This window comes from Thermobia domestica, chromosome 2, assembly GCF_964235325.1.
Source record: "Thermobia domestica chromosome 2, izTheDome1.hap1.1, whole genome shotgun sequence".
In the NCBI taxonomy this organism is placed as follows: domain Eukaryota; kingdom Metazoa; phylum Arthropoda; class Insecta; order Zygentoma; family Lepismatidae; genus Thermobia; species Thermobia domestica.
This window is the reverse complement of record NC_137455.1, coordinates 276382874-276397113: the sequence shown is the minus strand read 5'-3', so window position 1 is coordinate 276397113 and position 14240 is coordinate 276382874. Positions and strand designations below refer to the sequence as shown.

At 32.0% G+C, this 14240-nt stretch overlaps 1 protein-coding gene across 3 annotated transcripts in view; it reads right to left on the bottom strand.

Annotated features, from left to right (window-relative positions):
* The window catches only part of LOC145678508 (uncharacterized), a 382498-nt gene that overhangs the window by 300206 nt on the left and 68052 nt on the right, over nt 1-14240 (bottom strand). The gene's annotated exons all lie outside the window — the stretch shown is intronic.

The window sequence follows — 14240 nt, the reverse complement described above, 5'->3', positions numbered from 1 at the left end:
TCGCTACAAATAATGGTTGTGAAGGTGTAATATTTAATGTTCTTAAATAGGGTTTTAAAGTTTAAGACGTCAATGTTGTTTAATGGAAAATTTAATTACTTCCGCTTTTATCATTGTATTTTTTTTTAAAAAAAGAAATAAAATTCATTTTTGGACATAATTTGTTTCGTTAACATAAATTTTTCCAGGAAACTTAGGAATTATAATTAGTAGGTACATCACTATTAGAAGTATTGTGTCACTATTAGGAGATATAATATAAAATAATAATAATAGATGCAATCTGCTATAGTACATAAATACATAAATAGTTTATTTATATAAAAGAAAAACTATCAAACTGCATCAGACTGGCAAAGAACGACATAAAAAAAATAGTGTTAATAATTTTCTCAAAAACTATGCATGAAAATGTATTCCTCAAGCGTCTCATTTTGTCATCTCGATGAAATCTATCAATTTAGACATCTATTATCTATGGACAATATTCTAATTAAACAAAAATTAGAGTTTTTAAGTTCATCATAATTTTTTAAATTATTTTACTTAGAAATAAATGTTTTCGATTTTTCATAAAAAAATATCACGAGAATTTCATAAATAGTAAAAGTATGAAAGCAATTGTGTGTAAAATATTTGAAATTACTTTTATATGTATATTTTAAATATACTTCTGGCACTAAATAATGTGTTTTGTTTGAATATAATGTGAATCAACAGCAAGATGGTAGTTGAGAAACAGAACGGCTTTTGCTACCCAAAAATAATTTAGGCCTACTGTTATCTTGCTACTTTATTATATCATGTAAGTTGTAACGTATTACTAAAACCATTTTCTTCAAACGTACTGAGATGTAAAGATTACTATTTCCACTATTTGCTGAATGCGGATAAACTTTGCCTTCCATTGTTTTGTACTGAGAAAAGTGGAGATGGTCTACTCTGACTCTTAGCACCAACTCATTCCCGCCTTCATTTATCTGTGTGTGTGTGTGTGTGTGTGTGTGTGTGTGTTTATATATACTCATAAAACATAGACCTTGTAGCTCTCCTATGCTACAAGTGGAGCATTTCCATATGACGATTTGAAACGGAGTTGTTTTACTTTTGAAGTTCCAAGTTAAAAAATACACATTTTTGGATTTCTGTCGTGTGCGCAACTTCTATTATGACCCACATTACCATTAGGCACCTCTCTAATAAATGAACCTAAAATATAACTTGAGATGACAGCTGTCATTGAACGAACATTGCATGAGCACATGTATCCACACGCATGCACGTGTGTGGCGAGAGCAAAGACAAACTTTATGTATAGCATGAATTCAAGAAAATGTATGATAACTATCTATATTACATAACATTGTCTGCCACACTTCTAGGCTTTGTTAGCATTCATATTAATGAGGATATGCAGAGAACTTTTTTGCTAATAACTCCTTCATCATTCCTTTATGGAAGGAAACATAGCATGTGCAACAAGGAATGCTAAGCGTACAATACTATGCGAATTATCAAGAACTGCATTTAAATGTTGTGACTTCCTTGCTATCCAATATGCCCTTGTTGGAAACACAAATCTTTTATAATTGAGACAATAATGTTTTAGCGACAGAATGTTTGAATCTGGTACGAAGGACCCTATTTGGATACTAGACAAAGTGAGTTTCTGAGTCAGGATGGGGCAAGTGAAACTGTATCCCCAAACCCCGCTTTTACGGGGTTACGCAAAAGTAATTCCGTATCATAATTGGAAAAATTAGATCCTTCAAGAAAAGTAATTTGAAATCACTGTTGTGGTTATATAGAGGTGATAGACAATCTTGTGATGAACACAAAATGATTAACAACTACAAAATAATAGACTTAAACTGAACTTTTAAATTAGATTTTTAACATTTTTTACTTCTCTGTGACAACTTTTATAATCAGTAAAATATTCAATGTTCCTAATCTAACAATAAAATTGTTATTTTACAGAAAGATGATTTTAGTTGGCAAGTGATTCTAATTACAACAAAAAGAAGTTCTGTGTTCGATATGCTATTCAAAAAATATCATTAAAATTTATTTTGAAGAGAATATCAAATAGATGTATTATCGGCAGAAGTATCTGTTCTTTGCACGGGAAGAATAATGTTTATGAAAAATCTTTGAAAGTAAAGAAACGCCTCTATCAATTCTCGAACCAGCTGATATGTTTGTTTTTCGCGCGAGAAGAATTAAAGATAATGCAAAAGAATTCAAAGATATGAAAGATATGCCACTTGGACCACAGGAAGAACGATTGGGTTACTCACCTCACAGCCACTATGTTTCTCTGCATAACTTTTTTATTGTTTGGAGAAATTTTGACTCTCTTCCAGTTTTCCTCGAGTCGAAAATCGAAAAGTCTGCTAGGGATAAGTTAGACTGACATACGGCGACAACTAGTATTAATTTACTATAACCAGCTATGTATGCATTTAAGTAACAACGTGAAATAAATCCCATTCATTTTTTAAATTACAGACGTAGATATGAATTTAGTTTACTACAAAATATCTGCATACATGGCCACCTGCTGCAGGGGACAAAGAACAACCTTCCCTTGGCTGTTCGAAATGCATGTTAAAATATATTAGATTCGCTTACTCATCCATTACAGTATTTAACACATTTAGTGTAGTTAATAAAGTTATGTAATGTACATCAATAATAATTGTTTTACATGGCATTATGTGAATCAAGGTATGTATATTTGCGACTTGGATTGTATATCGGTCTTGACCCACGTTGGAGAAAGTCCTGCGGGCGTTTCTGTCTGCATAATATTCTTTTGGGCAAATCAATGATGACTACAGTGTCAAAATTCATGAAGTGTGCATACTGTTTTGAAGCATGTGACATTATCAAAGGGTGACAATAGTAATCCTTTCAAAGATCACAGACACTACGGGTATAAATACCATTACTGTAAGTACATAGTTGTGTGAGTTACAATTTAGGTTATATAAGAAATGGAACTCTATTCCTACTGATGCTTCCTCATGGCCGCCTGGCTAACACTCGGGCTTAAGGGTCTTCAATGTTAGAGTTTTTCTGTAATACCCTCAAAACAAATAAAAATATTCGAAAAGCAGAAACGTACTGAACTAAACAATACGATTTTGCGTGTGATACCGTTATCACAACTCATCTATTTGCTTTCGATTTACAACTGTAGATAGATTTAACAGTTTCTGCGGATTCTATAAATAGCGGCATACCAAAAGCAGATAGGTGAATTGTGGTAAAGGTATCACATGCAGAATCGTATTGTCTAGTTCACTACGTTTTTGCTTTTCGAATATTTTTATTAGTTTTGAAGATATTACAGAAAAACTCTAAAATTAGCGGTAGTTTAATTTCGCTGTAGTGAAGACGCTTAATGTGCGCTTGGTCCCGACTCGATTAACTGTGGTGATACTTGTGTCGGATGTAAACTCTAGTAGAGGTTTGGATTTCACCCTAAACAGAACACATCCATCTCATATAAACTGAGTGTTAAAAGAGAGTCACTTTAGGTAGGAGAGATAAAGGTATATTTAGCATCAGTTTCGTCTTAATAGGTAAAAAGTGATTCTTGTATAACATCAGTTATTAGATTTACAAATTCGTTTTTCTCGATTTTCTCGAAAGCTGCGAATGAAGTTCTACAGTCACCCACATTTTGTTCTGCTTAATAAGATCTATTGATTGGTATATGACGTCCAGCAAAATACTGCATTTTCATGTTTCAAGTGAAAAAAAAAGTATTTTAATGAAAATTTTATTAAATAAGGAAATACACCATTTGATATTACTGAGCATAGTGTGTTCTGCATTATGAATGTCAGTTAGAAAGTGCTCTATCATACTTACATTTAGTGCTTCCTCACATACTTAAAGAGAAATAAGAAGAGGCAATATTTCGGATGAAGTGAATGGTGTTTTAAGTCTTTCAGAAATACTTGAAGAAATATTCCCAAGACTTTCTTGGGGATGGAACAGGAAGTAAACGATAAGCATTGTTTCCAGAAGATGAGAATTGTTGTACACAGAAAATAATTATATGTGTTCAAAATACAAGACACATACAACTGATTCATATGGGAATAACATTATGCAGATTACTACAAGTACGATATATAACTTGATTGTCTTATGACCTGCGTTCCGTCCATTAACTGTTTTCAAATCTTCTTCAGATTCACTGCTTTGCTTTCAGAGGATAGATAGAAGAAAATATGTTGTATTTTGCAGCAGAAATTTCACAAAATATTGAACAACCTCAGATATATTACGAAATAAAAACATTTTAAGAATCTATAAAGGTGGCAAAATAAAATGTAGAAATAAATGGTTCAGATAATATAAATATTATGAGAAATCTAATACCTTCAATGTTCTATCATATGTTATATTTTCATTGTTATAGTTAGGAGAAAATGGAATGAGAAACAAGTCTTCTTCAATTAAAAGGATAAAAACTAGTTAACAAGTGCATTTCCTTTACTTCCGACAATTACTTTAAAGTTTGTTAATTCGTATAGTTTCTAAAAGAAGGGTTCCAGAATTACAGTCATATGAACAATAAACAACTTAATTTTACTTTGTTCCTTGCCATCAACATTATGTAAATATCCAGTATGAGGTTATTTCAGTTTCAAGGGAATTGTCACTTGTACTTCTCTGCTTTTAAAAATATCACTTAAATGCATTACACCATTGTTTATTTATGATGAAATGCTACGGAAGAAAACTAACGGACCGGAAGTTGAAATCAAGATAGTTCGAAACGCAAGCAATATGCATTTCCTCTTGCGTTGTCATTGAGAGCTCTTTAATTGTAAAAAATAAAAAAAGTTAGAGATGCAAATACATTTCGTCTACTGGCGAATAAAATTATTTTAAAAGAAATGATTCCTATTAAATGTTTCTGAAGGAAAAGTTCTTAAATACAAGTACGTGAATGACAAAAGAGGATATTTCTACTTTCATTCTGTACTCAGAACCGACGTTTATTTCTTCTAGAGTATTATTTTTATCCTTTTATATTGTAAAATTTAACTACTGAAACATTTTACTATCATATATTTCTTGAGATAAGGGCAGAAAGAAATGCATATCAATACTCTTCTCTTTTTTCATATCTTTTACTGCCGATCTTTTGAATTTTTTTTTTTTTTGTTATTGTGCATATGATATTAACAGAGTAATTTCTCAGGAGTTGACAAACTAAAACTAAAAAAAAGCACAACACAAAGTACTCAAACATAATTTTTATGTCTAATTATTTTTCAGATCAAATACCAAGACACGATCATAATCATCATCTATCGTATTATTATTATTATTATTATTATTATTATTATTATTATTATTATTATTATTATTATTATTATTATTATTATTATTATTATTATTATTATTATCTGACTCAATAGCATTTGATGATATGGAGAAGGGTAACGCCTACTCGCTCTGAGTGTTTACGGTTTTCTTCTAATTCGTATAGAAATATATGCATAATTTATTGATAGTATTTTTCAATTTTATATAACCTGTTCAAATGAAAATTTCTGTCCACCTTATTATATGTGATATAGTTAAATGTGCGTTAGTACAGCCCGAATTTATAAAAGTATGTTGTTCTACGTATTACTAAATCATTCTCTTTTTTGTCCTGATTGCTCTCCAAACCACTGCAAAGTTAAATAATATTGTACTAACATAATACAATTTCCGTGATAAATGTTATCGTAAAGCCATTTTGAGGAGAAGAAAATTTCAGAAATAAGATATTTTTATCCCAATTTATTTGAGTTTCAATACAATGATCTATCTATACTCTAGTAAACACATTTTCCTTTGCAAAAATTAATAAACAATAAAATCTCGGGCACAATATTGTGAGATTCAAGTTCTTAAGAGGCAGTAGCATACTAAATGTGTCTCACACTTCCCTCAAACAGGCTCAAATATTGCTGCCTTACTCTTTACATTTCTCACCCCGGATAAAGGGCGTAACCCTCGCAACGACGCTAGCGGTCGGCTAGCTATACAAATAATAAGTGTGAATTTATTACTAAAAATTAAAGAAAAAGTTAAAGAAATGGATTCACAGTTTTTCAAATTAGATGTTTCACCAAAAATTCAGTTAATTTGACGTTGCGTACACTAATGATTTGTAACCAACTTCTTTTCATTTTTTAAATCTATTTACTGAATACTTAGAATGTTTTCGGGTACTAGTAAACACATTGTCTTCTCACAAATTGCATAAATTATAAAGTGCATTCTTAGAAGTTAGGAACGAAGAAAATAAGAATGCCCTCTCTGTTGAGCTAGTGCTGATTTATTGCAATTTTACAGAAAACCTTAATCAGCAAATCTTGTTAATATTGTATTATTATATATAAGACTACTACATATCTCTGTGAGAGGAGAAACAGTCAATGTACTTGTTGCTATGTAGGAAGGCCGATAGCAAACCAAATCTTCTGCAAGAATCAACTGATAACATCTAAGCAAAGTGCCTTCCTTTTCATGATCATATGTTGTAACGCACGTACATCATTTTTAACTGTAAGAGAAGGAGAGCAGGGCGGGGAGAGAGAATATAAAGAAACAGCGCCAGCGCACGTATCATGTCAAGGTGAGAACAACACCTTCTCTTGTCTTTTTTTAGCAATTAAAATCTTCTAGTGGAGCAACGTCTACGTAACAAATCTCAACAAGAACGAGAAAGGGATCGTTTTCGAGGCCAAGTTTAGCGATGTCAACCAAATTGCCCCAAAATATGACGGCGAAAGAAAACCAAATATGAAGTTCTATTTTGCAGAAATTAAAACAAGGGTTAGGCGTTATGCTCAAATTTAATGTTAAATTCTCTCAATTTGCTTTGCCTTGCTTTTTTCACTTTAAACTTTTTTCTATAAAATGCAGCATGAAAAGACGTGATTGTACTACTAAGATATCTTTCTATGTCCGGATCTCCATAGCGAAAAGTAGTCCAAACTTTTAATCTCAATTCTATAAAAGATATTGAATAAAAATAATTGTATGAATATCCGTCTCTCTAAGTAGGGCTACTAGATGTTCTTTTTTTATATGGACATTTTACCTTTTACAGACCCTAAAATGGTTCGAATGGATTTTGTAGAGTATAGAAAGATATCTCCTACAAGTGAGGGTACAGACAATTGCGTCAATTTCAAGATTCGTTGTGTATACGAATTTATTTATTTATTTATATTTCTAGCCATTGCCTGCTTCTACGACCTTAAGACCACCATTTATGAGAGATGAAATCCCTCGGCGAGCACATTTTCCGGGGAGAAAGGGAGCGGCCTAAGACCTATACTTTCGGTACCATCCTCACATTCGTCTGGGCTGAATGAGGAAATCCCTGGAAAACCATAATCAGGATGCCTGGCTTGGAAAGCCTGTTATACCTTTTCAGTCGAGTGTCCCCACCGGGAATAGAACCCTAGATTACTTGCACTAAAGGTGAGAGCATTAGCAACTTCACTATGTGGGCCACATATCAATAACTGTTTATGTTAATACTGTAATATAGTTGCAGTGTTCAGCTACACATGTCCACCTGTGAGCTCAAAGGAAAGAAACTTATTTCCGAAATCAGTATTGTAATGTAATCCGCCGAGTAATCTCTCTCTCTCTCTATATATATATATATATATATTAAATAACGTTGTCCTCGAGGCGAAACAAGAAATTTTTGTGACAAGACATAGGTCTTTCAATAAAAATGCATTTACTTTTCGAGAGGATACAGAACTTTGAGGCACATTTTTAAGACGATATAGTTCCGTGGTCAATATTATCTAAAAGTGTCCTCTTTTTTAAAGTCTGCCATGTGGTAAACCTAGCGCTAAGGCTTTGATCAACTAATCTTTCCTAGATATTTCTTAGAAATAAAACCCAGTGTATATTTTGATTATAATTATAAGTTTTAGTTTTAATTGATTTCAGTTTAACATTCTGAACTTGCCCTCAGAACATTCTGAACTGTTAGAACTGAGAGTATATGTATATGAGACAAGACCTACTGCTTAGTCAATAAAAAATGTCAGCTTTCTGAAGCTTATGTTTGTACTGCATGTATATGAAATATGGACGCTAACTTGCATGGATGAACGCAAAAGCGAGCTTTTATGAAAAATCAATCTTGAGAAAAATATATGATGTGTAAAGAGTCGATCAAACGGATTCATGGAGAAAGTTATGTAACGCGAAAGTTCACAATAATGTAATTTCCTTTCCACTGGATACAATACAGATAATCAAGTCGAAAAGTTCAAGATGAACAAGACACGTGGCTTCAATGAGGAAATAATGTGCACAATGCATGGATAGTTTTGAAAAAACAAATACCTTTGGCCTGGCTAAGAAGAAAATGGAAGTATAATATGAAGATGACATTAAGGGAAGTGAATAACTGGAATAGGATTGGAATTGAAATTACTTGATATAGCATAGAATTCATTTACGCAAATGAATTTCTGTGATATTAAAACTTATTCTAGAGACATGGTTAGTGTATATTCAGTTCTATTGAATCAGTCAAATTTTTAGGAACAAATTAGAATAAGAAACAAAGTTAAAAGAAAGGAACATAATTTCTCAAATAATTTAGAACGTTAGGTATTGCTCTAAAATATATAACAGAGCCTGACAGAATTTGTCTGTCCATAAAATAATTAAAATATACTTAGAACAGTATACACATTCCGTAAGAATGAAGTGTTTCAAAATACAAGAAGATAAAAGTATTAATATTTCTGATTTTAGAAAAGTCATAATGTTATCTCGTAGTCTTTTACAAAATAACTAATAGTTTGATACAAATGGTGAGTGTCAGTGACAGAATGCTGAAATGTCTGCTCAAATAATTTGTTTAATTTGTTTAATTCTAGACCAACTGTAAAAATGTAGTTTTAGGATATTCCGATTCACAATGACACCTTGTATACAAAAGTACATAAATTGAATTTGACATGCACAACTTATTCGAATCTCAATTTTCCGAATATATAGGCCTAATTTGAATTATAATAGTAAAAGAAAAACTTTAATGAACGTTTTCTCGAATTATAGGTTTTAAAGACACACATAGTTTCATTAGATTTTTTATGTTCACAGTTTAGTTTTTTATGGATTAGTACATAAAAAACTAAACTGTGAACATAAAAAATCTAATGAAACTATGTTTCTCGATTAGTTTTCAAAACTACTTACAAGTACAACAATGATATTTAAATCTGATACTGTCATAAAATCATAATACAGATATTTTCTTGATACCAAGTCAAATTAATGGATAGTTCAATGTGATATTCACAATCTCTTGCAGAAACTTAGTGAGAACGTAATATACTGGAAAAGAGTTTACTGGTAAGAATATCAATTCCATTGCGGTATAAAAACGAATATATAAATTTTGAAAGTAGTACGTATATTATGAATATGATCGTCCGTGTCGCTCATCCCCCTTTGTTGTCATTTTTTTATACGGTAGTCCCGAGTTTAAGTCTCCCATTGGGTCCTTGGCTCGGATAGAAACCCAAAAAATGGCTCGGAGGTCCTATCTCACAAAGTATCGGTGCTGAAGAGGGACGTTAAATTAGAATCAATCAAACAATCAGCGAGTATCGCTAGAAAACTTTAATAAGCAACTGAGAACAAACTAACTTCCTTATTTGTACTGCCATTATCATTTTTGTTACACTTTACACGATGCAATTTTATGTAACAAAGCGCTATGCGTAACAAAATACAATTTTTGTTAATTCTCACATTAATCAAAAAGAGAAAAATTAAAATTCATGACCCTGCAATCTGTGTACATCCCCCCAAAAATTTACACTTCACTGATACTTGTATAACGTGCCCAGTTTACAGTTAAATATATTCGATAACTTTGTCCAAATATAATTCCAGATAACCTTATTCAGATCCGGGAGAGTTCTCACAAAATCACAATTCTTATATTCTGTATGACTATAGATTATATTATATACCACAAGCAAAACATTATTATTTCTATCGTAATATACATAATTAATTAAGGAAATTAAAATTCTTTCGAAGTTGCTGTTCTCTTTCCAAATTTTCTTCATGATCACAGAATTTTTAATCTTATGATAGGTGTAACAGTCATTGTCAACCCTAAATACCCATCCCATGCGCTCGAGCACCAAACTAGAGTGTAGCAATATTTCAACTGATTGATACCATTAATTCAATAATCATTTTTGATTAAGTAAGATAGTAATTTTCTATATAGAATATCAAACTTCGATATTTCTAAGGTCGGATTTATCCATTTATCTCACGCTTACGTATAAATTATTACTATACAAATATTAGTATGTATCAAGTAACTTCTTTACGAAAGAAGAAGAAGAGCTGCACCAGAGTGTGTGTTAAAAAATTCCTTCTCCTTTCAAAATAACACCCTGCGAGGCCATTTATGTCATCCGTCTTTGTGCATATTGTTATATCTGTTTATATTATTTTTAATACATAGAATTTTTGTTGTTGTTTTATTACTTGTTCATCTATTTCCATGTCACTTTAATAAGCATCACTCATAATCACAAATAAAGCCAAGCTGTTTCCTTCCAAGCACCTAACCTTAATTAACTTGGGATGGGAATTGTGATTACAATAACTTACAATATGAACTCATCAACCACATTGTCATCACAAAGTGTAAAGTATTTTCCTCAAGGTAACCATTTGTTTTTCTAATTATTTTTGTGTTCATTCAAAGAAAACCATATAACTTAATAACTATATAGAGCTTCCCGCTGTATAGCTACATACATTTATTTTCTCAATGTCTAAGAGAGTAAATTGTTTTCGGGTCAAACCTCTAGCATAGAATAAGATATGAACATTGTTTTCATACAAAAGGAAGTATTTTATAAGGACCTTTGGTCGAGATGTACCGGTTGCCACTTCTGTTGGAAAAAGACTCGAATGAAAACGGTTATTACTTTAGTATTGCAACATGCAATAACATCATTATATCTTACACTACTACTTGTATGTTCCATTAGCAAAACTGTGTCAAATAATAAATCCTGAGTTGTGTTACGTAATAAAGGTTTAGTAATTTATTATAGACATATTGCTTTAAAATGATCTAATTGAATAAATATTAGTAAATTTCTACAGTTACTAAAGTAAACAAAATTTGATTACTAGGCAGTTAATAGAAAATTAGAGTCTGTTTTCGGAACATTATTTCCCAGTCCTTAATTTGACTATTGTTCATTTACTTATTAAGTTGAATCCATAGTCACCGATTTAAAACATACACGAATAAAATATTATGAAAAAGTTTGATCAATATAAATCTGTCATTATTATAATACAGGGTGTCCAAGTTCACGGGCCCAGCTCTCGCACTCAATCGGTCTCGAAATAAATTAAATCTTTTAGTTTAAAGCATGAATATGTTTTTTAGGTTAAGGGAGACGATGATTAAGACAAGTGAATGATGATGGAAGAATTGATGGAACGAGAATGTGGGAGGAAACGGGAGTACCCCGAAATAACTCATGAAGACTATGTTGACCTCAACAAACTTACTTAGCCGGGATCGAGTTAGGAACCCCACGCACCAGTGGTAAGAGCTTTGCCACTGAGCCACCATGGCCCCCATAATCAATCAGCCTCGAGTCGAATAATTGAGTGGGAGCACATGTGAGGACTAGCGATATAAGTAGATAATGATCCAGATCCTGGATTTGACCCAGCACGAACTTCATTAAGATAGCGAGCCCGAGTCTTTAGCGACCTCATTGAGATAAACGGAGCCGTATTGAGATACACGAGCTTCATCGAAGATAGTGACACCGAGCTCGAAGGGAGTGTGAGTATCATAGAGATTAGTAAGAACGAATTCCTTTGCAGATAGCGAGTCTGAGCTGGCTGAACCACGATTACAAATTGATCATCTGCATTGGGTAAATGTACAGACATCTAAGTTACAGTACAATCCTTTGGCATGACTGGAGGGTGAAACTGGCTGTTGATAAAGATTTTAAAGTCAACCTTTACAATTATGAAACACGCGCGTAACAATGTTTTCCCCCCTCTGTCTCCATCATAAATTCAGTGAAAGAAGTGTAATTTCAACGAAAGTTTATAACTACATAATTTAAGTTTTCTTGTATGTATAAGATTTAAGTAAAACATTTTACGTAACAGCCACAATATATCTATTAATCTTAATCTTCATAATTCAATATAATGATTTACTAACATGTAATAATTCAAGATTGTTTAAAAGATGAATATTAGTATTCTCGAAAAAAAGAGCTATACAGACTACCGGGCCTTAATTTGATTAACTTGTGTGGTTATTTGGAGTTCAAGCCCTGTGGTGAGCATGATGGCTGGAACATCTTGTGGCATAAACTTAGAATATAAAATGTGTTTTCTTCAAAGGTGGTTTCCAGTTCGACTGACAATGTATAGAAAAATGCACTAATTTGAAAATATAGTATATAATTAACCTCATATAACCTACTATTGCATGTGCCCTTTCGTGGTCTCATTTCTAAGCCCATACTCTCTTTACGAGCGTTGTTCCGAGTTCGATTTCCGATAGGCTACATGGATTTGATACAAACCCGATTATTGATTCATTTCCCACTTTAAACAGTAGGTCTCATCTAATATATTTAGTGCTCAAAAGGTACGTATCCTATTAACCAAAAAAACAATTCTACTATCGTATGTTTATCTCCACTTGTCAATAGTTGTCTTGATTGGAAATCATCATCAGACTTACTAGTATTGCTCATTAAACTAATACGAAGAAATATAAGTGTAAAATTAATATACTTAAAATTTTACCATTTATCCTAGATCTCCAATCAATAACATTTTGCAATGAAACATGGAATCATCAGTAAGATGGAAATTGAAAGTTGCTTGCTAATTTTCCTTCTCTCTACATTGTAACTTTACCATTCATACATACTCACGATTAGTTAAATATGCAAATAATAAATTCACGAAATATGTCTTAAGGATATTAATTGTTTTGTACTGCATAATTATGATAGAAAGTTGGCACTGAATGCAAGACATTATTATCTTATGTCATCTAACAAAGAAGTCGCCGAACTAAAGCCTGCTAAATCAATTTGTTATCTAACAAAAAAGAAAAAAAAGAGTTTCAAGCTTATAGATGTAACAAGAATTATGTCAAGGCATGACACAAACATTTCCATATTCTGGCGTGACATCGAGGCGTTTTCTCTTAAATAATTTAAATTTCAATATTACCATACGGTTCATCAAGAATCATATTTCATTATTATTATGTCTAATAATACAAACAATTCAGTATGATATCGCCCTAACACAAAGAAAATTTAAAATTGAATTGTTCAACTGGTGATAGGCATATGTACATTGTCTTTGATATCTCAAGAACTAGTTTAATTCATTTAAAGATTATAAAACATATTTCTTTTCGTAGGTAAAACCATTTTCAGTCTAAACAAGGTAGAATCCAAATCTCTTACATGTTAGACAATTCATAGATTATTATCAAAACATAACTGCATCTAAATATCAATATTGTATACCACTGTCATTCGCACTTCTTTTAAAACTATAAAATTGACAATGAAATGAGGAACTCAAGTAGAAAAATATGAGTGTCTTACTAGTGAAAACAATTAAAATTGTAGATAATTGTCAAATATTGCAAAAGCATTGATTCAGCAAGTATTTGATTGGGCATACGTATTTAAACTAGTGGTGGCCACAAAAAACAGTGTTTCGGTTTTCGGTTTTCAGAAAAACCGAAACCGGTTTTGAAAATTTTCAAAAAACCGGTTCAGGTTTTCACCGAGATCGGTTTCGGTTTTCTTCAAAAACGGTTCCGGTTATTTTCCAAAATTTGTTCTATTTCTGACCAGAATAGTATTTCGTTGTTCTCCGGAAACCGATTCCGTTTCCACAGAAATAGTTTTGTTTTCCGAAAGTTTTTACCGAAACCATTTTTGGTGAAAACCGAACCAGTTTAGAAGAAAACCGAAACCGATTTCGGTGAAAAAACGAACCGGTGTTGGAGAAAACCGAAATGTCGGTTTTTCGGGTTTCGGTTTTTCTAGAAACCGGTTTTCGTTTTTTATAAAAACGGTTTTGCCCATCCCTAATTTAAACACAATGAGCTCTAACAGGGT